The sequence below is a fragment of the Hypomesus nipponensis genome, chromosome 4 (genome assembly GCF_054491055.1).
Source record: "Hypomesus nipponensis isolate SF chromosome 4, ASM5449105v1, whole genome shotgun sequence".
Lineage (NCBI taxonomy): Eukaryota > Metazoa > Chordata > Actinopteri > Osmeriformes > Osmeridae > Hypomesus > Hypomesus nipponensis.
The window spans coordinates 16,166,903-16,179,087 of NC_140364.1; positions in this window are offsets into that span (position 1 = coordinate 16,166,903).

Consider the following 12,185-nt stretch of genomic DNA (forward strand, 5'->3'; position numbering starts at 1 on the left):
GGAACACCCTCAGGTGTTCACGCGCACAAACACACACACACCCTGAGGTAATCTGGTTTTAATCCCCCCCCAACCAATCAACAGAGAGAGGCAGCAGGGGATGAAACATGAGGGGATGAGTACATGTTTCAGTGTGATGAGATGTGCTGGCCCCTCAGAGGTCTGGAGCAGCCTGGAACAGATCCTGCTGCCTGGCTCCTCACGCTCTGCTGGGATCCTCACAGCCAGGCTGAGGCCTGCACCAGCCCTGTGGAGGGCCAGGTGGAGGAGGGCTGAGGCCTGCACCAGCCCTGTGGAGGGCCAGGTGGAGGAGGGCTGAGGCCTGCACCAGCCCTGTGGAGGGCCAGGTGGAGGAGGGCTGAGGCCTGCACCAGCCCTGTGGAGGGCCAGGTGGAGGAGGGCTGAGGCCTGCACCAGCCCTGTGGAGGGCCAGGTGGAGGAGGGCTGAGGCCTGCACCACAGTTAGGGGGAGGGGGAGGGTTAAGGTTAGGGTGGGGAGAGGGTTAGGGTGGGGGTCTGTCTTGTGGCTGGGGAGGTCACTGGAGCCCTGCTGGACTGTGGCCTTCTAAATGTTGTGTTACATCACTAAGACCCCGCCCTGCCTTCACTCACAAGGCCTCTAGTGTTGACAGACATCCTCCAACCCCCTCTCTATCTCTGCATGTCTTGCTTCAGTAACCCCCCACCCCACACACACACACTCACACACTCTGCTTTTGTTCTCAGCCCTGCTTCATGTGATTAGATTCTCCTTTGTGCGGAGAAATCACATATAAAGCCAGTGTTTGTTGGCTGCAGCTACACACACATGAGCACTCACAGCTGACACGATGGGGGGGGTGGGGCTTAGTGTGGAGGGGAGGGGAGGGGGAGGGAGGGTTGGACAAGCGTCACTTCCACACCGGGATGTCCACTCCAGACCCAGATGTGATGTGTTTGATACATTATGAAGATGAAACTGAAATTAAGAAGCACTCGTGTTTAATGTGTGTGTAAAGATAAAGCCGTCTTACCTGGGGTTAGACCAGAGGCCACACAGATGGGATTCTGGATGTGATATGTGATATCAGCCCTCGCCCGCTGTCTCTTCCTGTTCCTTTATACCTCCACCCAATCAGACTTCAAGATAGATCCTATCAGATGTTTTTATCCAAACAAATGCCTGCTGGAAAATTTATTTTCAACCAATCGTACTTTGCAAAAGGAGCCCTGACTCAGCCTGTTGTAGCTAATAGCTACAGGATGACTAAATGTAAAGGATGCCTGAATCCTGCTTGACTGCTGGGATTATTGAACTTCTCCACAGTACAGAGACACATCTGGAGCCTTCCTCTGAGAGGAAGAAGAGACCCTTCGAACTGACAAGTGAGTCCATCGGGACCTCAGAAATGAAGTCATGCAGTGGAAGGAGCCAGGGTTAGATTCTGTTCTGCTGATTGGGACATGGGAAAACATGGAGGACCCTAAACTGTTCCGAATAACTAAATAGCTGTTCCAGTGTCAGGGTGGGTTAGGGTTAGGACTGTGAGACGCTGCAGAGACTGTCCGCCTGCCAGGGCAGCACTGCTCTGGGAGCTGTGACTTCTCTCCAGTGATGTAGCTGCTACGTTGGTGTGTCTCGTGAGGAACTCAGTCTGACAGGAAGCAGACTATAGGAAGGAGAACCGTACGGTGTAAATATGTTGCTGTGTAACAAAATGAAACCGATACAAAAAAGAAACCTGTCTTGCTACTATGATTTGTGCATGCCGGACAGATTATTTTGTTTTTTCGTAATTTATTTAGGCTTTGAATAGCTTTTTTTCGTATTTTTTTCTGTGTTTTCGATTATGTTAATTCCTTTGATAACTTAAACAATTATCAGATTGCTCTAGTCTTGAAATATCTGATGCCAACAGTATTAGTATGTAATTATGTTAAAGTTTGGTGACTGTTATAAATATAACTGCATAAATTAGAAGTATCACTGCCTTGGTGTGTATGATACTAATGGACAGGGACTGCCTATCTGCTCTAATGTATTTATTTATTTGATTTCATGTTTTGTAATCAACATGTGAACTCATGAACAAAGCACCCGAGTTGCTACTGCAATTGTCTTAGTCCTGAAAACACAAACAAGACTGCCCTCAGCATGGACTAACATGGTAGACAGATGTCTCTGTGGGTGACTGAGGGTGGAGCTGGTGCAGAGGAGTGGGGGGGCAGTTTACTTTGAGCTGCTCTTCACCACTCCTTCATTCTCTCTGCAGAGAGGGGGGGGTGGTGCTGGGGCAGAGAGGGGGGGGGGGGGTGGTGCAAAGAGGGGGGTGGTGCTGGGGCAGAGAGGGGGGTGGTGCTGGGGCAGAGAGGGGGGGGGGGTGGTGCAGGGGCAGAGAGGGGGTGGTGCAGGAGCAGAGAGGGGGGTGGTGCAGGGGCAGAGAGGGGGGGGGGGTGGTGCTGGGGCAGAGAGGGGGTGGTGCTGGGGCAGAGAGGGGGGTGGTGCTGGGGCAGAGAGGGGGGTGGTGCAGGGGCAGAGAGGGGGTGGTGCAGGGGCAGAGAGGGGGGTGGTGCAGGGGCAGAGAGGGGGTGGTGCAGGGGCAGAGAGGGGGGTGGTGCAGGGGCAGAGAGGGGGTGGTGCAGGGGCAGAGAGGGGGGTGGTCTCCCTCCACCCTGCTGACCCAGGAGGCTGATTCTCTGTGTTTACGGCAAACGCAGAACCAGGGGTCCATGGAGACCCCCAACAATGGAACAGATGGTGAGAGGGTTAGGGTGAGAGGGTTAGGGTGAGAGGGTTAGGGTGAGAGGGTTAGAGTGAGAGGGTTAGGGTGAGAGGGTTAGGGTGAGAGGGTTAGAGTGAGAGGGTTAGGGTGAGAGGGTTAGGGTGAGAGGGAGCCAGACTGATTTGACCATCAAATGTCGCTGGAGGCTCCATTTGATCGTACTGTAAATCACAGAAGCAGCATTGTCTGTAGCTAGTCACATCATGTAGAAACGTCCTAAGTAGGAACCTGCTCTTCACAGTAACTCCGTCCTGTCGCAGACGTAAGCCACGTCCAACACAGGAGCTCTATCACGGAGCTACACTCATAACCTACTGAAGGACAGAGAACCAGCAGCATGGCTGGCTGGAGAGCTACTTCCTTAGTGTCTGTAGCTCAGGATGGACAACACTGTTGTTGGGAAAAACTTGAACAATGTGACTGTTTTTTTTCTCTCCATGCGTTAGAATGTTTTCATGGTGTTGAAGATGACTATTAAATAAAGTTTTGAGGTGAAATCCACATATTGTGATTTGTTTAAGTTGGGTAGTGGCTCGCTCTCACACACTCACTAGACCAGACAAACACACATACACTCACACACCAGACACACCCCACCAGCATTGTTTAGCATCTGTGAGCTCCTCTCACCAGTCTTGTCTTCCCGTGTGGTAATATAGTCTGTCTGCACACGGCCGGCAGTAAATCCAGCAGGACATGAAGAAGCTTACTGCTGCTCGCAGGCGGGACAGATGTCTCTCACTGTCCAGGCTGGCCCTCCATCACCGCCCAGCCCAGCCTCCATCACCGCCCAGCCTCCATCACATCCCAGCCCAGCCTCCATCACAGCCCAGCCCAGCCTCCATCACAGCCCAGCCTCCATCACATCCCAGCCCAGCCTCCATCACAGCCCAGCCTCCATCACTGCCCAGCCTCCATCACCGCCCAGCCCAGCCTCCATCACCGCCCAGCCCAGCCTCCATCATAGCCCAGCCTCCATCACCACCCAGCCCAGCCTCCATCACCGCCCTGCCTCCATCACCGCCCAGCCTCCATCACATCCCAGCCCAGCCTCCATCACAGCCCAGCCTCCATCACCGCCCAGCCTCCATCACCGCCCAGCCTCCATCACCGCCCAGCCCAGCCTCCATCACCGCCCAGCCCAGCCTCCATCATAGCCCAGCCTCCATCACCACCCAGCCCAGCCTCCATCACCGCCCTGCCTCCATCACCGCCCAGCCCAGCCTCTATCACCGCCCAGCCTCCATCACCGCCCAGCCTCCATCACCGCCCAGCCTCCAACACCGCCCAGCCCAGCCTGGACACAGGAGCACCAGGACGCAGGCTGGGTGTGCTCAGATCAATAGCTCTGCGCTACATCAGCTGCAAACGGCTATTGTAGGGGGTGTATAGGTGGGGCATGTGTCTTTGCTTTATTCCACAGAGCATGTCTAGTCAGCATGTGCCTGTGTAGGGTGTGTGTGTATAGTATGTGCTCATGCACTGTGAGAGAGGGGGGGGGGGGCATGAAGATATATAGTGTATAAAGGATGTAGTTGACCTGTGCCCAGAGCAGAAGTAAGATATCTCTCTCCTGTTTCTCCCAGGGTTAGGGTTATGGTTAGTGTGGTTGCAGCTGCTGATAAACAGAAGTTCCCCATTCACTCCAATGGACCACATCACCTGGGTTTCAGGAACATCTGCATGAGTAAAATCAAAAGTCAGGAATGGAAGTCGAATCCAAAAACAGGATATGGGCTAAGAGATGAGAATCCTCTTTGGTTATTTGGTAACAGATGTAGGACATCCAAAACAGTGTAAGGTGGTCAAATCTTCGGGACATCTAATTATTCTGTAGTCAGGGTGGAACTGTCTGTAAGAAAAGACTTTAATGGCCTTTTTGTATCTAGATACAATGACTGACTCACAGTAGAACAGAGGAGAGCCATATGGCCTCATCCTGAGACAGGGTCACTGGCCAAGGCTGGGGACAGCCTCAGGACACAGGGGGGAGGGAGGGAGGGAGGGCGGGGGGGAGGGGGGGAGGGAGGGAGGGGGGAGGGAGGGAGGGAGGGAGGGGGGAGGGGGGGAGGGAGGGAGGGGGGAGGGAGGGGGGGAGGGAGGGGGGAGGGGGGAGGGGGGGAGGGGGGAGGGAGGGGGGGAGGGAGGGGGGGAGGGAGGGAGGGACAGGACATGTGTTATGAGAGAGGGTGATGTTGAAGATGCCTTCAGCAGATTTAGGGGGAGAGAAACAAGACAGGGCTCCATTCACGTATGACCCCTCCCACACGTATGACCTCTTCCTACTGTGGGCCCTAATCTCTGAAGGGGGGGGGGGGGGTAGTAATGGAATTGTACCATTTGAGTGATTGCGTTAAAATGACCAGTCCCTATAGATTAGATTAGATCCAAATACGACTCATAATCCTCTTAGTTAACAGATACTGAAAGAAGATCAACAGCATTGTCTGAATCACCATCATCCCCCCCTATGAAATCCTTATATTGTAGGAAACTCTGCAAAGTGCTTTCAAGATCAAACTCTTAAAAACCAAACCTTCCTGAAGGGGACAACCCAGGCCTACCTTGTACCTCTGTCACAGAGAAAGGCATCAGACTGGACGAGTTTATACTGACTTAAACACACTGTCAAGGGGACAGTGGGCCCTATCTTGCACCCAGCGCAATTGACTTTGTCGACGACGCAAGTATCATTCCTAGTTTGCAGAGCGGACTTTTCCCTCCACAGCAGCACGTCGGTAAATTAGGGAGTGACTCTGCGCTCCCGGGGGTGGTTTAGTGAAATAAGGCAGCGTGTTCCGGCATAAACATTCCCTGGTGCTATTTCAGAAATTTGCAGTTTCAGAAAAACAATTCCGCCCAGGGCGGTTTTAGGCAGGGGCAGGGGGGGGTGCAAGTGATAAAGTCGCCCTGGGCGCACAATGTGCTTGGACCGGCACACCGAGACAGTAGTGACAGGGGGAACCGGCACACTGAGACAGTAGTGACAGGGGGAACCGGCACTGAGACAGTAGTGACAGGGGGGACCGGCACTGAGACAGTAGTGACAGGAGGAACCGGCACCGAGACAGTAGTGACAGGGGGAACCGGCACTGAGACAGTAGTGACAGGGGGAACCGGCACTGAGACAGTAGTGACAGGGGGAACCGGCACTGAGACAGTAGTGACAGGGGGAACCGGCACTGAGACAGTAGTGACAGGGGGAACCGGCACTGAGACAGTAGTGACAGGGGGAACCGGCACTGAGACAGTAGTGACACACAGAGATAGGAATGTTCTTTCTCTGCCCAACATTGCTCTGTTTTCCAGAAGATATCGGCATCTCTGAACTCAAATCAAATCAAATCAAATTTATTTGTATAGCCCTTTTTACACGCAAGCATGTCACAGAGGGCTTCACATACGCCCATAGAACTGCCCCTCAACCAACCTAAACCCTCAAGGAAGACAAGGAAAAACTCCCAGAAAAACTCCCAACGGGAGAAAAAATGGAAGAAACCTTGGGAGGAGCAATTCAGAGAGGGATCCCCTCCTCCAGAGACGGTTGGCAAGAGAGAGGAGCAGAACACAAGCTAAACATAGTCATACAGTGTCAATGGGTTTTAAAACACCAAAAATCCATTGTTCGGCTTTATAGACGTTGGATGGGACCTGGAAACTCGCTGTTGACCGTCATGGAGGCTGGTTTCCGGTTGACGACCTGGTCCAGCGTTGGTAGACCGACAACCAGGCAGGTCCTGACAGCTCAGACCCCCCACACCACAAGGGATGTGTAGGGGGGACAGAGAGGAGAACAGGGATTAGAGAATGCCAGGAGCAGCTAACAGTTTCAGTCGTAATAGAATGAGATCCCCACCGGTCAAGTGTGGACTAGTGCAGCAATTTAACAAAGCTAAGAGGGTATGTGATGCAGCCCCACACACCAAGACAGCGACAGCCCCCCTTGGTTGGAACATGAAATCTGTTCCAGGGGAAACAACTCTAAAATAGGTTATATTTATACGAATAAGGATGAAAACAACCAGCCCCCCGTTGTCTCCAACTAGTAAACTATAACAATTAAAATATACAGCAACGGAACTATTACAGTAACAATATACAATAACAGGTTTACTTTATTTGTAACATTTAAATGGGCAGTGTGAACATAAGCTAAAATTACAATTTAAAAGTTACATGTGATACACACATAGGCAAACGCACACCCCAGGTTTACATAGAAAGTACACACATTTAACAATCATAGGATTGACTAAACAGGAACGTTTTTAATCTAGTTTTAAATGTCGAAACAGTATCAGCCTCCCTAATTGAGACAGGTAATTTGTTCCAGAGAAGAGGTGCTCTATATGAGAACGCCCTACCTCCAGCAGTTTTTTTCTTAATTTGGGGTATTACCAGATAGCCGGCATCTTGAGATCTTAGAGTCCTTGCGGGGCAATAGGGTGCAAGGAGACCGGAGAGGTACAGTGGTGCCAATCCATGTAGAGATTTGTAAGTTAGTAGTAAAACTTTGAAATCAGCTCTGGCTTGGATAGGGAGCCAGTGTAAAGAGATAAGAGTAGATGTTATATGATCAAACTTTCTTGTTTTTGTCAATAGTCTAGCAGCAGCATTTTGTACCCGCTGTAAATTTTTCAAGTAGGTAATTGGGAGGCCAGAGAACAACACATTGCAGTAGTCCAATCGGGACGTAACAAAAGCATGTATTAGTTTTTCAGCATCATCCTTTGAGAGGAATTTTCGTATTTTGGCAATATTACGTAGATGGAAAAATGCAGTTCTGGTGATTTGTTTAATATGGTACTCAAACGAAAGGTCTGGGTCCAATGTGACTCCTAAATTTTTTACCAACTGGCTTTGAGATACTTTGACACCATCTAAGTTTAAGGTCAGATTGGATAAATTATTTCTGTATTTTTTAGGGCCGAAAATTTGAACCTCGGTTTTATCCGAATTTAGAAGAAGGAAATTTGCTGTCATCCAAGTTCTCAACCCGGAAACACATTTTTCCATAGCATGTGGAAATTCTCCAGGCTTTATGGACATGTATAGCTGAGTATCATCTGCATAACAGTGAAAATTTACCCCAGAGCTTCTAATTATGTTTCCTAAAGGCAACATATAGAGTGAAAATAACAGAGGGCCTAGAACTGAACCCTGTGGTACTCCGTATTTTACAGTAGTGCTCCTGGATGAGCAACCATCATAGTGGACATATTGTGATCTATCAGATAGATACGATCTAAACCACTGAAGTGAAGTACCAGAGATCCCAACATAGTTCTCCATACGCTCCAGGAGAATCTCATGATCCACAGTGTCAAATGCTGCACTAAGGTCTAGAAGAACCAGAACAGAGATAGAGCCCGCGTCAGAGGCTAATAATAGATCATTGACTACCTTAGCTAATGCAGTTTCAGTGCTGTGGTGAAGACGAAATCCAGACTGGAGAGGTTCATAAAGCTGATTTGAGGAGAGGTGCTCAGTTAGCTGTTGTGCCACAGCTTTTTCTAAAATTTTGGAGAGAAATGGCAAATTTGAAATTGGCCTATAGTTGCTAATACAACCTGGATCCAGGTTTGGTTTTTTAAGAAGGGGCTTAATAATAGCTTGTTTGAAATTGTCAGGGATTTGTCCAGTTACAATAGATTCATTAATAATACTAAGCATGGAAGGTCCAATAATAGGGAGAAGTTCCCTACAAAGTTTGGCAGGGAGGGGATCAAGAAGGCAGCTGATGGGTTTCGAGGAATCTACCAGCTCGATGAACGCTTCCATAGAAATAGGGTTAAAGTGGGTAAGAGCCTCAACATGCAGCATGCTGGGTATAGAGTCAAATTCTGTGTTGATGGCCACTCCTCCAGGCCTAGTCTGTAGTTTGTCCCTTATTGCATAGATTTTTTGGTCAAAGAAATCTAAGAAATCATTGGGAGAGAGATCTGAACTAACGCAGAGTGTACTTTTCTTAGTGAGTTTTGCAACAGTATCAAATAGGAACTTTGTGTTGTGTTTGTTCTTACTAATCAATTTCGAGAAATATTCTGATCTGGACCTGATGAGGACTTGCTTGTACTCAATTTGGCTGTCCTTCCAGGCCAGGCGGAAAACCTCCAATTTAGTGGTACGCCACTTATGCTCTAATTTTCGAGTGGACCTCTTGAGAGTGCGGCTTTCCTCTGAATACCATGGAGCCATTTTCTTGTCTTTTCTTTTCCTTGGTTTGAGTGGGGCAACAGAATCTAGGGATAACTGAAGAACCAAATTCAGATCCCTTGTTTTAGCATTTAATGATTTATTTGGGACGTCCAGTGCTTCTAGTGCAGCAGGTAGAATATTAGCCAGTTCCATAGCTGTGTTTGGGGTTATGCAGCGGCTAGTAGAAATATTCTGGGTGCCTCCAAGGCTCTGGCAGAGATCCATTTTAAAGGTAACCAGGCAGTGGTCTGATAATATAGGATTGTGGGGGTGGACAATGATGTCACTAATCTTGATTCCCCGTGTGAGAACTAAATCCAATGTATGCGAGTGAAGATGGGTAGGTTTAGAAACCACCTGAGTGAGACCTGTGGAATCCAATAGAGCAGTAAAGGCCTTACTTAGAGGATCTTTTGGGTCATCCACATGGATGTTAAAATCACCCATAATTAAGACATTATCAGTATATGTCACAAGATCAGCACTAAAATCTGCAAATTCCTCTAGGAAGAGGGAATACGGGCCGGGGGGCCGGTATAGAGTAACTAAACTAAATGAGGGAGGGGGGGCAATAGTAGAAGAATTAGTCCTTTTTAGAGTAGTTGGTGGTTTCATGCAAATTATCTCAAATGATTTAAAGGTATTTACGGATTTTAGGCTAAGGTTGAAGCTAGCTTTATATATCATAGCAACACCGCCACCTTTCTTTGAGACACGAGGGATGTGTGAGTACGCAAAATCCGGAGGCGATGCTTCATTCAGGGAGGAATATTCTTCAGGTTTTAACCAGGTTTCAGTGAGTCCAATCAGGTCCAGGTTGCATTCAGACATCAGATCATTAATCAAAACTGCCTTTGGGGATAGAGATCTGATGTTTAGGAGCCCAACATTCCAGTATGGGTTTTTGGCAGCTTTAGACGTAGGTAATCCTTCTGAAAAGGTGGCACTGCTATCAGAGAACTTAGTAGGAAGAGCAACGGGGGAGCAAGGCTGAATACATATCAAATTGGTATAATTCCTAATAATTGAGGGCCGGAATTTGGAAAAATGGCGGGGGACAGACACCGTCTCAATGGGAGAAACAACATCAGCATCCACGCTGGCTACACTACAAGCTGAGCTATCGGGCCCCCAACAGCTCACAACATGCCTATCAACATATCTATCAGACTCTCTAAGAGACTGTGGCCCGGCTTGTTCTAGTGAGTGTCAGGCCTGCTCTAAAATAGCTTCAATATTCCTAGACAAAAGAAAAGCACCTCTCCAGCTAGGATGGAGCCCGTCACTTTTCAACAAGCCAGGTTTGGCCCAGAAACGAGACCAATTATCTACAAATCCTAAACCCTGTTCTGAGCAAAAGCGAGCCAACCAGCGGTTGAGAGAGACAAGCCTGCTGTAGATCTCGTCAGTCCCCCTAACAGAACTGTATGAAAAAATAAATTACATAAAGCAACAGACTCTTTTGATCAATGCAGACATCTGACAGATGTCATCATTAGGGTTAGGGTTTCTATATCTGACAGATGTCATCATTAAAAGGAAAACCAGCCGACTCTCAGCTTGTTGACTGATTACAGAGAACATGACTACGGAACATGACAACCAGCTTAACTGAGAAGTGGATATTATTGGATGATACATCACTAAGGGATGCGTCTGATTGGAGGAGCTGTCACTAGGTCAGGTCCGTCATTGGTGGGGAAAGGAGTGTTTGTGTGTGTGGGTGTTTGTTAGTGTGTGCGCAGTGTGTCTTAGATGGAGATACTAGTGATTACCTCAAAACATTATGACTTGGTGAGAGACAGCCTGTGGCCATACAGGACCACAGAAGTCCCGTTGTTCTGGAGAAAAGAAACACTTTAATTTAAACTTCACTTGCTGTCCTCAGGATATTCGAGTTTCGGCTATTATTAGTATTTGGGAGACTTTCAAACATAGTCCATAAGGGATTTTCACTTTTTAAGTATGACATTGAACTTTAAGTTTGTTTGTACCCATCGTGAGTAACGAGATGTGAAAACAAGTGTTCCAGAGCGACTGGAGCAGAAAAGGAGCCTGGTGACTCGGATCAGCAGGTCACCTCTGGGAGAGCTCAAGTTCAAGTCTTTTATTTGTCAGGTACACAGAACAACACAAGGTTAGACTGGGCACTGAAATTCTTAAGACAAGACAACGCAAGCACCTGGCATAACATGACATATACTGGAAGTACACAGAACATAATTTACATCTATGCTGAGCTTAAATAAGTGAAACTTCCTAAATATACAGGTAGCAATAAATAATCGACCATACTAACCCTAACACTAAAACTTCCTAAATTACAGATAACAATAAATAATACACTATACTAACCCTAAATGCACATAGAACCTATTTCAACCCTATAACTTATTCTAACCTAAGTGGAGTACAGTACAATAATGCAAAATTGCAGATCAGTGACTATGTCAATGACCATAAATGACCATAAAGAGCAAGGCATTGTGGGAGCTGGTCTGGGTGCCGTGCTGCAGCCTGTTGTGCTGTGTCCTCGTCTGATGATGTGGTTACTGAGAGCCCCCCCCCACACACACACACCCACACACACACCCCACACACACACACACACACCCCACACACACACACACACACACACACACACACACCCACGCACACACCCCCCCCCCACACACACACACCCACACACACACACCCCCCACACACACCCCCCACACACACACACACACACACACCCACACAAACACCCACACTCCGACACACCCACACATACATACAGAGAGCTGAGAGGGTGAAGGACAGGAGACCCACCAGGGAGCCTGTCAGTGTGGAAGCAGAGAGAGAGACACAGAGAGAGAGAGAGAGAGAGAGAGAGACACAAAGAGAGAGAGAGAGAGACAGAGAGAGAGAGACAGAGAGAGAGAGACAGAGAGAGAGACAGAGTGACAGAGAGAGAGAGACACAGAGAGAGACACAGAGAGAGACACAGAGAGAGACACAGAGAGAGACACAGCGAGAGAGAGAGTAACATGAAGGAGGGAAACCCAGTGCTCTAAAAGGCTGTGCGTTTATCACCCTGTACCCCAGCTTATAAAAGTGTCATAAATAATGTACAGAATATTGCCCAAAGTAAATTAAAGTAGACAATGTGTTCATAAATGTGAGGTTTTATAGTTTATTTTATATTGTCTTCAGATAAATCTTAAGGTCTACTCCTAACCCTAA